Source organism: Arachis duranensis, chromosome 4 (assembly GCF_000817695.3).
Source record: "Arachis duranensis cultivar V14167 chromosome 4, aradu.V14167.gnm2.J7QH, whole genome shotgun sequence".
Taxonomy (NCBI): domain Eukaryota; kingdom Viridiplantae; phylum Streptophyta; class Magnoliopsida; order Fabales; family Fabaceae; genus Arachis; species Arachis duranensis.
In genome coordinates, this window is record NC_029775.3 from 96,372,868 (window position 1) to 96,386,495 (window position 13,628).

The following is a 13,628-nucleotide window of genomic DNA, read 5'->3' on the forward strand; positions in this document are numbered from 1 at the left end:
CTATTGAAGCTGGTTAAACTTAAAGCTCAACTGGTGGAGTTGATGAGCAAGATCTTTATCCGACCAAGCGTTTCTCCATGGGGAGCACCTGTGTTACTTGTGAAGAAAAAGGATGAAAGTATGCGGCTATGCATAGATTACAGGCACTTAAACAAAGTAACTATGAAGAACAAATATGCATTGCCAAGAATCGATGATCTGATGGACCAACTGTAGGGAGTGAGAGTCTTTTCTAAGATTGACTTGAGATCTGGTTATCACCAGATAAGAGTAAGAGATGAAGATATTCCAAAAACCACTTTCAGAACCCGTTATGGCCACTATGAATACACTGTAATGTCGTTTGGATTAATCAATGCCCCGATGGTGTTTATGGATTATATGAATCGGATATTCCGCCCTTTCCTGGACAAATTTGTCATCATCTTCATTTATGACATTCTAATCTACTGTAAGACCGAAGAAGAACACGTGGAACACTTGTGGATTGTGCTGCAAATTCTGAAGGAAAGAAAGTTGTATGCAAAACTCTCTAAGTGCGAATTTTGGAAGAATAAGGTGAAATTTCTAGGACATGTGGTGAGTCAGTAGGGAATAGCTGCAATAGATTGGGGGCGACTGATGCGTGAGCATCTCTTCTATCTTTTCCTAGTGAATTTGCATTTGAATTATTAAGTTTAATCAAGATTTAATTACTTTTAGCCAATATGTATGCTACTTTGAGTTGTTTGCAATTTCTATTTATTTTAGGTAGCATTCGGATGGATTTGACGGAGTTTTATAGCAGAAAAGGAAGAAAGCGAATGATGCTGTCAACCCCGACCTCCTTGCACTCAAACAGAAATAACTTGAGCTACAGATGTCTAATTGACGTGATTCTAGCGGTATTGAAAAGCTAACTTTTAGGACTTTCTAACAATATATAATAGTTCACACTTCTTCTCCAGCACTCTCGGCCTTCACGGCGCCAAACTTGAGATACCTCAAGTTTGGCGCCACACACTCACTCTCTAAGGAAAGCATGCTGGCTTGCTCAAGCCAAACTTGAGAAACATCAAGCTTGGCACTAGCAAGGAGGACTTTGAAGGATTGCACGCTGACTTGCTGAAGCCAAACTTGAGAAACCTCAAGTTTGGCGCTAAGCAAGCAGAATTGAAGAATGCTTCACATATCACTCCAAGCTAAACTTGAGACTACTCAAGTTTGGCACCAACAAGGACAATCCAAGGAATGCATCACGGGATACTCCAAGCCAAACTTAAGACTACTCAAGTTTGGTGCCAACCTTTGAAAACATTGTGGTCTCCATTCGTCAAATTCAAGCTGCACGAAGGATTTAATTAATTTTGATTTAAACTTATTTTATTTTTAAATAGAAAAAGATATTATTTAGTTTTAGGAAATATATTTTACATTCATTAGGATTAGATATAAAAGGGAAAAGAATCAGCCATTCGGGCTCTTCTCCTCTCTCCTACCTCATTCCACAATTTACAGTTTTTCTGAATCCTAGTTTTCTCTCTGAACCATGAGCAACTAAACCTCCACTGTTAAGGTTAGGAGCTCTGTCTATTGTATGGATTGACACTATTATTTTTCTATTTTAATTCATGTACTGATTTCTATTGTCTGGATTGATACTATTATTTTTCTAATTGGGTTGAACGGAAGTATGACCCTTGTTCTAATTGAACTTGAAAAAGCTCTTTACTTGAACAACAGCTTGAAAACAATTTCTCCTAAACTTCTAATTATCTGGATTTAACGGGATACGTGACATATAATCCTCTTATATTTGGGTAATTAGGATTTCTGTGGCATATAAACTAGAATTGAACTTCACCCTCTAATTAGAATCAAGTGACCAAGGATTTGGTACTTGATGAAGGTTAGAGGAGACTAAAAAGGTATAAGGAATTAGGGTTTAGTTACATATAGTTTGCCATGAATTAAATCTTACATGATTAAAATAGTTAGTAAGAAAAGTCAATCTGGAAAATAGATAACTCTGAAGCCTTAACTGTTTCTCCATATATTATTTACAACTTGTTTACTGCTTGCTTTATGATATTCTGAAATTACTCTTAATGTTTTTGAACTCACTAAACATCATTTTCTGTTTGTCTGACTAAGTCAATCACTCAATCATTGTTGCTTGATCCATCAATCCTCGTAGGATCGACCCTTATTCACTTGCGATACTACTTGGTACAACCCGGTGCACTTGCCGATTAGTTTGTGGGTTATAAATTTCGCACCAGTGACCAACCTCAATAACGAAAATCAGAAGCTTCTTAGATTTGGCAGAATATTATCAGGGGTTTATCAAAGGTTTTTCACAAATTGCGTTGCCTTTAACTAAGCCAACCAGAAAGGATGTACCATTTATCTAGACATTAGAATGTAAGGAGAGTTTTCAAGCATTGAAGTAAAAACTGACTACAGTACCTATGCTTGTATGTTACATGAGCCTAATGAGCCTTTAGAAGTATATTGTGATACGTCATTGAAAGGTTTAGAGTGTGTGCTGATGCAGTACTGCATTGTCGTGGCGTATGCTTCTCGACAGTTGAGATTGCACGAGGTAAACTATCTAACTCACGACCCAAAACTCAGTACCGTTGTGTTTGCTCTAAAATTCTGGAGGCCTTATCTTTATGGGGTTAAATTCCAAGTTTTTTCTTAACACAAGAGTTTGAGATATCACTTTGATAAAAAAGGAATTGAATATACGCCAGAGAAGGTGGATGGAGATGCTGAAGAACTATGATTTCGAATTGACTTACCGTCTAGAAAAAGATAATGTCGTGGTAGACGCTTTAAGTCAGAAATAGTTATATGTTGCGTGGATGATGCTTAAAGAAGAAAGATTGCCAAAGCAGTTTGAAGACTTGAACTTGGACGTCAGAGAAGTAGCAAGTAATTTGTGTTTGAATTAGTTGCACGTCTCTAGTGATTTTAAGGCTGAGATTCAGAAGGCTCCAATTGAATGATCAATATATACGGAAAATGCTGCAAACAATTGAACAAAAGAAACCAAGAGAAGTCACACAAGATAGAGAAGGAGTGTGGAGATATAAGGGCAGTATCTCTATACCAAATGTGAAAGATCTGAGGCAAGATGTGTTAACAGAAGCTCACTAGAGTAAGTTTTCGATCCATCAAGGAAGTACCAAGATATACCATGATCTGAAAGCAATGTTCTGGTGGCCAGGAATGAAGAACAATGTAGCATTGCACGTTTCTAAGTGTTTAACTTGTCAGAAGGTAAAAATTGAGCACTAGAGACCATCCAGGACCCTACAACCTTTGGAAATTCTGCAATGGAAGTGAGAAAGTATCGGAATGGATTTTGTGTCAGGATTGCTAAGAACTCGTGCAGGGTTTGATGCAGTTTTGGTGATTATGGATTGGTTGACAAAGTCAGCTTACTTCTTGCCCATCAGGATGAATCATACTTTGGAGGAGTTAGCACGCTTATATATTAAGAAGATTGTAAGGCTGCATGGTGTGCCTACCACCATAATCTCTGACAAAGATCCTCATTTCACCTCGAGATTTTGGGGAGCATTCCAGAGAGCATTCAAAACCCAATTGAGCTTAAGCACAGCGTACCATCCTCAAACCGATAGCCAATCGGAGAGGATGATACAAACCCTAGAAGATATGTTGAGGGCTTGTGTAACACCCTACCACACAGAGTCTTATACTTAAGTCATAAAATAGAGGTGACAAGGTATTATGATCTCTAAAAGTAAAATTATATATATAATAAAATTGAAAAGAAATTTTCGGATAAAAGTAGAAAGGCGGATAAGATTGAACAGAAAAGATAATATAAATATATAAGATCAGAGTTCCAAAAATGCAGTTAACAAGCTTTATACTCGGCCTGCGAAGTAAAGACCGATCAGAGTATACATATACATATATATACATCCCAAAGTAACCCAAAACAGAAAACTAACAACCTGCCTTTCCGAGTCAACCTCTAAGAGGGACAAACATAAAATACAAGGTAGAGAATCTATATATAATACAACCCTGAATCCTAAGAGTTCTTTGCTTTCTCAAAGTCTCCAGAATACATAGTGTGGTGCTTCTCAACCTGCATTTAAAAAACAACAACACGTATGGAATGAGAACCGGAGGTTCTCAGCATGGTAGCAGTGCTCACATAACTAATATATAATATCTCGAAAAAGTCGAAGGTGATCCTAGAACTTCTGACAACAAAATCAAACTTAAAAATATTCTTTACAACCATAAATAAGCCATAAACAAAATGGGGCAGCTAAGGGTTCAAAATTCTAACTCAACCTAACTTGATCCTTTAGCCTTTCACCTTCTTCCATTCCTCCAAAACTCCATAGCACAGACAACCAAAATACAGACAAAGCAAGCACAAGAATAATACAATTACAACAGGTAGCAAATTTAGCAAGTAGGCATAATAATCATATAGGCAAGTCCAATTAATGTAAAATCAAACAAGACACACAAATGCATATGATGCATGCCTGTCCTACAGCTGATGATATCATCTGTCGGTTATATAGCCAACCTGACACGTCCTGGTAGCTAACCATGGACAGAAACACCATTGCAGAGCAAGTGGATTTGAGCTACAACCACCTTACTACTACCCACTTAACCCAAAGCCAGTGGAATAACCACTACTGTGACTACTACCCAGGCAGGTGTTTAAAAGCTCAACCTGGAGCAAGCGAAATTATCCATTACTGTTGCTACTACCCAGGTGTCACAATCACTGACGTAGAGCAAGCAGGACGAACCACAATCCTTGCTATTACCCAAGTATCTCAAACATGCATTCATTCATAATCAATCATCATTATTATCAAATCTCAAACATTGACTCGGAGCAAGCAGAACAAACCACAATCATTGCTATTACCCAGGTTTCTCGTTCAAAAATTCATTATCATGTCAATTCTTTCATAATCATTCAAAATTCCATAATTAAACTCAGTTTTCGTAATTCTCCTTCCTCATTTCATACCCAGAGCAAGTGAACAATGCCACCCCAGGGGTCTCATATCACAACTCATTACTCCAAATCTTTCTTCATCAACAAGTTATCTTCTTCACAGTTCCAATCATATTTCACTATCCAAAAATCCACCTACCAGACTTTAAACAAATGTTAAAAAGGTTTTGAAAGCTAGAGGAATACTTTAAAAATCAACATTTTATGTTTTGAAAGCAGAGGTTCACGTACGTATCACTATGCCCGCGTACACATCATTGAAAAATTTAGCCATCCTGCGTACGTGTCACTCAGCCGCATACGCAAAGGCACTGGGCAGAGATCACCATCCGCATATAAGGGGGTCCGCGTATGCGGGCTTAGCAGCAGAAGCAAAAAGTTGCTAAGTCCAAAATTTCTGTTTTGCACACTGAACTTTGAACGCGCATAACTTTTTTTATTTTAAAATATTTTTTCTCCGTTTTTCAAACGGTATAAACCTCTCAGACCAAATTTTCTTTCAAGACAAGTTTGATAAAATTTGGAGGTCTAGAGACCAAGTTATGCTTCGAAAAAGTTGGTCAAAAATCATAGTTTTCATTAAAATTTACAAACCTCAACTTTCAAAACATACTAATTTCAAACCTATTAAAAACCAATCCAAACCTTACCAAATTAGCATCAAACATTCCTAACTCATAATTCCAACCTCCTCATTCATCCCATCATCTACCAATTCTCCACTTTCATCAATCTCAACTCAATATCTCAAATTCAAACAATTTTCAATATACATTATCAATTATTTATATCAATACAATATCAACTTTACCACCAATATAGTAGCAACAACAACTTCAAATTCATTAACCATTATACATATACCAAATTACACACACATCATCCATACAAGTCTCTATCACAACCTCCAAAACTATTAACCACACACATAATAATCAATATCAACCAACCACAACATCACAATTCAATTCCTATCTTAAGGCCACTAGCCTATGTTTTCATGATACATTATATTTTAGATACGAGAAACCAAAATCATACCTTGACCAGTTCCTTCCCCGCTTGGAACACCACAAATTATCACTGTTCCGCAAATGCTCACAGCCCCAAATAGTGCGCCAAATAGAAAATTCAGTTACCTCAAGCCAAATTCAGCTTACCGACACCACCAATTACTTCAAACTTCCAACAACTAATCTAACAATATACAGTGTCATCATAATTTAACATAGGGTTTACTAAATTGGAGATTCACCAAGGGTTAAGAGCTCCTTATCTTACACATGAACTATTAGAACAACACCCAATTATTTTTCGCAAGCTAATTCGATCCTACACCATCAAAACATCATAACTCTCAATTTCAACATTCATGAATTTCGAAACTGAAGAGGGAAAATCTGGGTGAGAAAAATTGAATTTCTTACTAAATTGGTTAGTGGACTTTGTAGAGAATTCTGAGACAAATGTGTGGCCACTGACGGCTCGTCAATCGGAGTTCTGGATAAAAAATTATGTTGGATTGAATATTGAAATTCAAATTGGAACCCTCAATTCTCACCTCTCTTCCATTTCAGCGTGAATCACATATGGGAAGGGTTTATGGCTGAATTTCTTAGCTTTAGGTTTATATATATTGGGCTATTTGGCCCAGTTTGGACCCAGTCCAACCAATTCGGTTCGTTCGGCCCAATTTTGGGCCAACTTCTTTAAAATTAATATCAAAATTCTTATTTTAATTTTCTTTATCTTATTAAACTATAAAATTCTATTTTCTAATTTGTTAGAATAATAATTAATTTATTTTTTAATTATTTACTAATTTTACGTATTTTACAGCTTACGTGTCGGAACAACCGGCAAGCTAGGATCAGTATATGCCACTAGTGGAGTTTGCATACAACAACAGCTATCATTCAAGCATTGGGAAGGCTCCGTATGAGATTTTATATGGAAAGAAATGCCAATCTCTACTGTGTTGGTATGAACCTAGAGAATCAAGTTTATTGGGGCCTGATTTAGTAACTAAAACTACCAAACAGATTAAGAAAATCCAAAATAGAATGCTTACTCCTCAAAGCCGATAGAAAAGTTATGCCGATCAGAGACAGAAACCTTTAGAATTTGATGAGGGAGATCATGTATTCCTAAAGGTTACTCCAACAACAAGAGTGGGTAGAGCGATCAAAGCAAAGAAATTGAATCATCGTTACATCAGTCTATTTCAAATTCTGAAGAGAATTGGACCGGTGGCATATCGGATAGCTCTACCACCACATCTTTCGAATTTGCATGACGTATTTCACATCTCGCAGTTTTGGAAGTACATTTCTGATGCCAGCCACATTCTAGAACCAAAATCAGTTCAATTGAAAGAGGATTTGATGCTTTAAGTGACTCTGGTCAGAATTGATGATACCAATATTAAGAGACTGCATAAAAAAGAGGTTTCATTAGTTAAAGTTTCTTGGAGTCAGTTTGGAATTGAAAAACACACTTGAAAACTTGAATCCGAAATGAGAAAGGACTATTCACACCTCTTTTCGAGTAACTAAATTTGAATTTTAAGGGCAAAATTCTTATTTAGGTGGGTAGGATGTAAACCCCGCATAATTAATAAATAATTAGTTAATAAATTAACTATTAATCAAATAAATTAAGAAATTAAATAATTTTATTAATCCATAGAGGTAAAAATATTAAAAATTATGAATTTCAACCTAATTTTAAAGGTTTTAGCCCAAAAACAGGCTAACGAACCGAGCCGGATGGACCGGACCTAAGACCTACCATAAAAAAGTAGGAGCTCAGCTCTTCTTTCTCAAACTTAGAGGGAATCACGCTGAAACACAAAGGGAGGGAAGAACAAGAGAAACCAAACCCTAGTCTCAAATTCAATCTCCCATATCTTTCAATTTTGAGCTCTGATCGTCACACTGTTTGTGGCTACGCAACTACCGCGTCGAACTCTACAAAACCCACTAAACAAAGTGGTATGTACCTTACTATTTCTTATTGAGCCGTCCTCCTTACAATTTCGAAAATTTAGGTTTTTTATTTTGAGAGATTATGTAATTTTAGTATTTTAGGATTGAATTAGTTTTGAAAATTTGTTGGGTCTTGTCCCAAACGACTATGAGTCAGATGAAAAACCACTAACACTTATAAATCATTAATAATTATAAATTCTATGTTAATTTTGAGTGATATTATTTGGTATTAGATTAAATTATATGTGTATTTTTATAACGTTTACTAATTTATCAAACATATTTATTATATATTTTGAAAAAAATGCAAAAAATATAGTTAAAGTCAAATTTTACATTCTCTCCCGCCCGTGACTATCAATAATTTAATACGAAGGCGAAAGAATGTGACCAACACTTCAATATACATAGCCAAGTCACCAAAAAAAAAACACTTCAATATACATAGCCAACACACACAAAAGAGTCATTTTTCCTGCTATAGGAAATTTCAATTAAAAAAATTTAAACAACCCCAAAATTCTACGTTCATATTGTACTTATGAAAATAACATGGTCGAAAAGTCGTCCATCCAAGCATGTGATTTTCCATTTCTCACTTATTTTAAAGAGACCAGTTTGTTCCTATATGAAGCAAGGATATTTCATTGAATTATTGTGTTCATATATTAGATACATTTTGAATGTTATTTATTCGATATTTATCTCTTTTGTGTTTTAATAAAAATAAAAAATATATATTTTTAAACAATTTTATTAGATAATTAGCAAAAAGTTCAATCAATTTCTGTCTATTTTTATTGACCTAAATTTCAAGGTCCACTGAAACCAAAAAAAAAAATTTTTTACTCTATTATTTATCTTTTTAATCTTAATTTCAAAAAAAAAAAAAACACCACAACTATCTCACTCTTACTCTGCATGTCGTCACCTGCGTTGTCAGCCTCCACTCCATACCATGTCCGCACCGCCGTCGCCTCCTCCTGTGTTGATGTGAACAAGCCCATTGCGTCATGTTGCTTTCGCTGCGGTGACGCCGTCCACCACGGTCGAGAAGTCACACGAAGTCATATGCCTCTTCCGTTGTGCTACACAACCTTCCCATCCGTCGCCACCCCAGTTATCATGCCGCGCCGTTTGCCTCTTCTGTTGCGTTGCGTCGCGTCTCAACTGTCTCCGCCGTGAAGTCGCGATGCCGCGTCTCTTCCTACTCCTCCTTCATCATGCCTTGCCTCCTCCTCCTCTTCTGTCGAGTCACGTCCCATCCCCCAAAGGTTAGTTGATGTTTTTTCTTTGATTTTCTGGATGTTTCATCTCTTTTTCGGAGTTTAAAAACTTAGTAGACGGCTTAATATGAGATTAGATATTGCTTTTATTTGAGATTGAGTTGATGTTTCTTTTATAAAGATTGAATGTTTTTTGTCCCTATATCGACGACGTGAATGACATTCTACGAGGCACAATGCGGTGGCAACAAGGTGGCAGTCTGCGCGGCGAAAACATTCTGTTTGGCAAGAATGCTGGCACATTACAGTGGCAGCGAAGCAGCGGTTTGCGTGAGGGAGAAAGCCAGCACGATGAGAGGAAAGGTTTGACAACACTGTATTTAGAAAGCGGTTAATTTACTAAATTCATATTATTCAAAAATGTTATTAATGCAATTGATCATAATCTAATTTTAAAAAATAATTTATAAATATTAAATAAAATTGATTAAAATTAACTTATTTAGGTGTTGGTCTCCTATTTTTTTTGAATATATTATACTCAAATATTATCACAAATCGATATGTTTAATCTTAGTCTTGACTTATATGAAACCAAAACTTTTTTTAAATGTTTTATGCAATAAAGAATTAAAAAATTAATTTACATTTTAAATATAAATAAAATATTAAAATAATTATAATTTATTAAAAATATATTTTATATTTTATATATATGATATTTCTGTTATGAAAACTAAAATTAGTGTGTATACATGTTTATCTCTATATTTCATAAGTTCCAACTCAAAATGCACCATCAGGCACTAAAGCCTTGTTAATAATGTTATCGATGTAAGTTAATTCTTATGCTTTTACAGTAATTTTAGACAAACAATTCTTTTACGTCATTAAGTTCAGTCAAATTATGATACATATTCTTTTTTTTTTTTTCCGTTCATTATCTTTTCTTCTTTCTTTTTTCTCTTACCTCTCGTTCTTTCTATTTTTTTCATTTGATTTTTATTTTTTTCTTCTTTTTCATCATTATCATTATTATCATCACCATTTTTTTTTATATATTTTCTCTTGTTCTTATTTTTTTTATTTGTTATTATCATCATTATCATTATTATTATTTTCTTTTTATATGTTTTTTTATTCTTATTTTTTTTATTTGTTTGTGTATTTTTTAAAATTTTATACAGGAGAAAAATAAAAAAATAACAAAAAATGATAAAAAACAAAAGAAGAATGATATCAAAATCTTTATAGTAATACAAATGGGGAGCTCAAATGCTGATGTGGCGCTCATACGTTGAGTTTGAAAGTTTATTTGCTTATGTGTCGTCACTAGAAATTTTTAGAATTATATTTATAAATTATAAATTATTATTTGCTTAGGTTGTTATTTTCAAATTTTAAATTATTTGTTTAGGTTGTTTTACTTAGGTTGTTATTTTCAAATTTTAAATTATTATTGATTCTTTTTAGCATTATTTTTTAAAATTTTGTTGATTCTTTTTAAAAATTGCAGCTACATACGTTAATATTGCAGTTACGTTAATTTAGAATTTTAAAAATTGTTAATATATTTATTTACTTTATCTGCAAATTTAATTCAAATTTAAATTAAAGTCAATTAAATTTAAAAAATTTCACGTTGAATCTGGGAGTTTATTTGCTTAGGTGTCGTTATTAGAAATTTTTAGAATTATATTTATAAATTATAAATTATTATTTGCTTAAGTTGTGAGTTTTTAAATTTTTAAATACACTTTATTTTAAATTCAAATAAAAGTCAATTAGGTTTTAAAAAATTTTAGCTATGAGCCAACTATAAAAGTACGAATTAGAGATGCATAGCACCACACCTTCCTTACTTAGTACAAATAATTACTCCGTTTAAAATTATGTGTATATATATACGAGTGATAAGGTTATAAACACTATTGAGTTATGAAAATTCTCCATTATCATACTCAATTGAGATGATTTGGCTCGATAAAGACGTGAGTTTTCTACCACTTTTTAAATAACATTAAATTTATATTATTGATATTTCAAATGTGTTTATTTATCTCATTTTAATTATTTTTTTTATTTTTGTTTGTTAATTCTAGGGAGGAAAAGTACATGCTTCAGTTAAAAAGGCAAGAGTGTCTCAATTCGTAAATTTGCTAAAAGAAGGAATGACATATCAAATCACATATTTTGGTGTTTAACGCAATGTGGGTAACTTCAAAACTATATACATCACGAGTATATGGTGAATATAAACCAACGTACTGATGTGCACAGACTTCCAAAATCATCAAGTATCCCACAATATGGATTTAGTTTTGTGAGTTTTGACACGTTCAATGCTTCTGGATTCGATTTCATATATTTGGTTGGTAAGTTATTGTTTTACAAAAAATTAAATCCATTGATAAAATTATTTATTTTATCGATTTTTTCTTAGCATAGTTATTAACAACAAATCCTTTTTATCTTAATCTATTTTAAATATTATTAAATATATTGCTGGAAAGAAGTCATAAGACTCTTAAAAAGGATCACAAGTCTATCAAGTACAATGTTATTAAATTGGAAGTCGATGATGAGTAATTAATTCTTTTTGGATTATTTAGTTATATATTTAAAATTTTTATTTTCCATAAACATAATTTTTGGCGAATCAATTCAATTCCTTCGAGAAAATTGCGAATCGTGTTCCTAAAAATATAATTCGTTTATAAGTAGTTCATTTTAAATTAATCCGGATAACATGCGAATAAAATACGTATAAGTTAAATACGTACAAATTAGTTTGTTTGGAACATTTTTTAAGAAAAAAATATTTTAATATTGTATATTAACTTTTTAATTGAATTTTTAAATTTTGGTTTATAATAGATTGCAATATTTTATAATCATAAATTGAATGAAATTACTTATTTTGTTAAAAAACTATTTTAAAAAAAACTAATATATATTTTTCTATACTTAATTTTTTTCTATCATTCCTAAAAAATTGAACTGATTTAGTAGTTCGAAAAAAATGGAGAATTTTTTTACTGATGTGATGCTAATACATTGAACTTAGAAATTATTTGCTTAGGTGTCATTATTAGAAGTTTTTAAAATTTTATTTATAAATTATAAGTTATTTGTTTAGGTGGTTATCTTTTAAATTTTAAGTTATTTGCTTAAATTGTTTTGCTTAGACTGTTATTTTTTAAAATTTAAGTTATTTGTTTAGGTTGTTAGTTTTTAAATTTTTAAATATACTTTCTTAAGTTGTTAGTTTTAGATATTTACATAATTTATAAGGTTATTAATTTTTAAATTGTAGTTAATTTTTTATTTTTATTGACAAATAATAGGATAGATACAATTTATGATGAAACTAAAACAATTATTTCTAATTTCTATTTTCTGATTAGATTAAAAAAGTTTTATATTTTAAAACAATATTGAATTTTAATTTTTCTCATGCCATTATTTTAAAAGGAGCATAAAATAAAAATATTAATTAATCAATTAATTAATTTAATGATAAGAATAGGAGTGATATATACAAGGGGTTAGGATTCAAGATGTAGTTGTTAGGGGTGAAATTCGTGCTTCCAAAGCAGGTAAATGTGTCATTCGTTCTTGTAGAACCTATGCACAATTACTCAAGAGGGGGGTGAATTGAGTATTACAACAACAATGAATCTTTTTACGAAAGTTAAAGACAATATACAAAAGTGTTATTGTACTAGTATTTTTCCAAGAGCTTAACTCAATTGCTAAGCATTTATAAGGAGCTTTTACTTTCCAATAGACACCAACTCAAATAAATTGATCAAGCTTTTCACCAATCGGACTTAAGCCACTCCTTAAGTACTTACGAAGCTACTTTTTGATCACAATTTATTTGCTCAAAGGTAAAAGACAATAATATTGAAGAGATGAGTTTGGAGAGATGCAAACGCTATTTAGAGTGGTTCGGCACAATCCTTGTCCTACGTCCACTTTCTTTCTCAATCGCAATTGAGAAGTTCCACTATTGCCAAGCTTCAAGGTGCTCGCGCAAAACCTTTTACAATCCGAGTCCTTAGTTTCTAACACCTCACGGTATATGATCACCACTCGTATACTAACCCACTCCACTTAGAGATACCTTCTCTAAGATTTGCCTTGAGTACTTAGTATACCTCTTTGGTATCCTCACCGACTATAGTGTTTATAACTCTTGACTCAACCTTGGAGATCACACTCCAATTTACAAGGTGTACAAGAAAACAATTCTCAAAGAATTGTTGAGATGAAATGAGTACTCTCTAGAAGAGTGTATGATTACAAGTTTAGCACTACTGAACCAATTGATATTGCTCTCTCAAATAGTGTATTATAAAAAATGTGTAGAATGAAAGAATATGAACAAGATAGTTT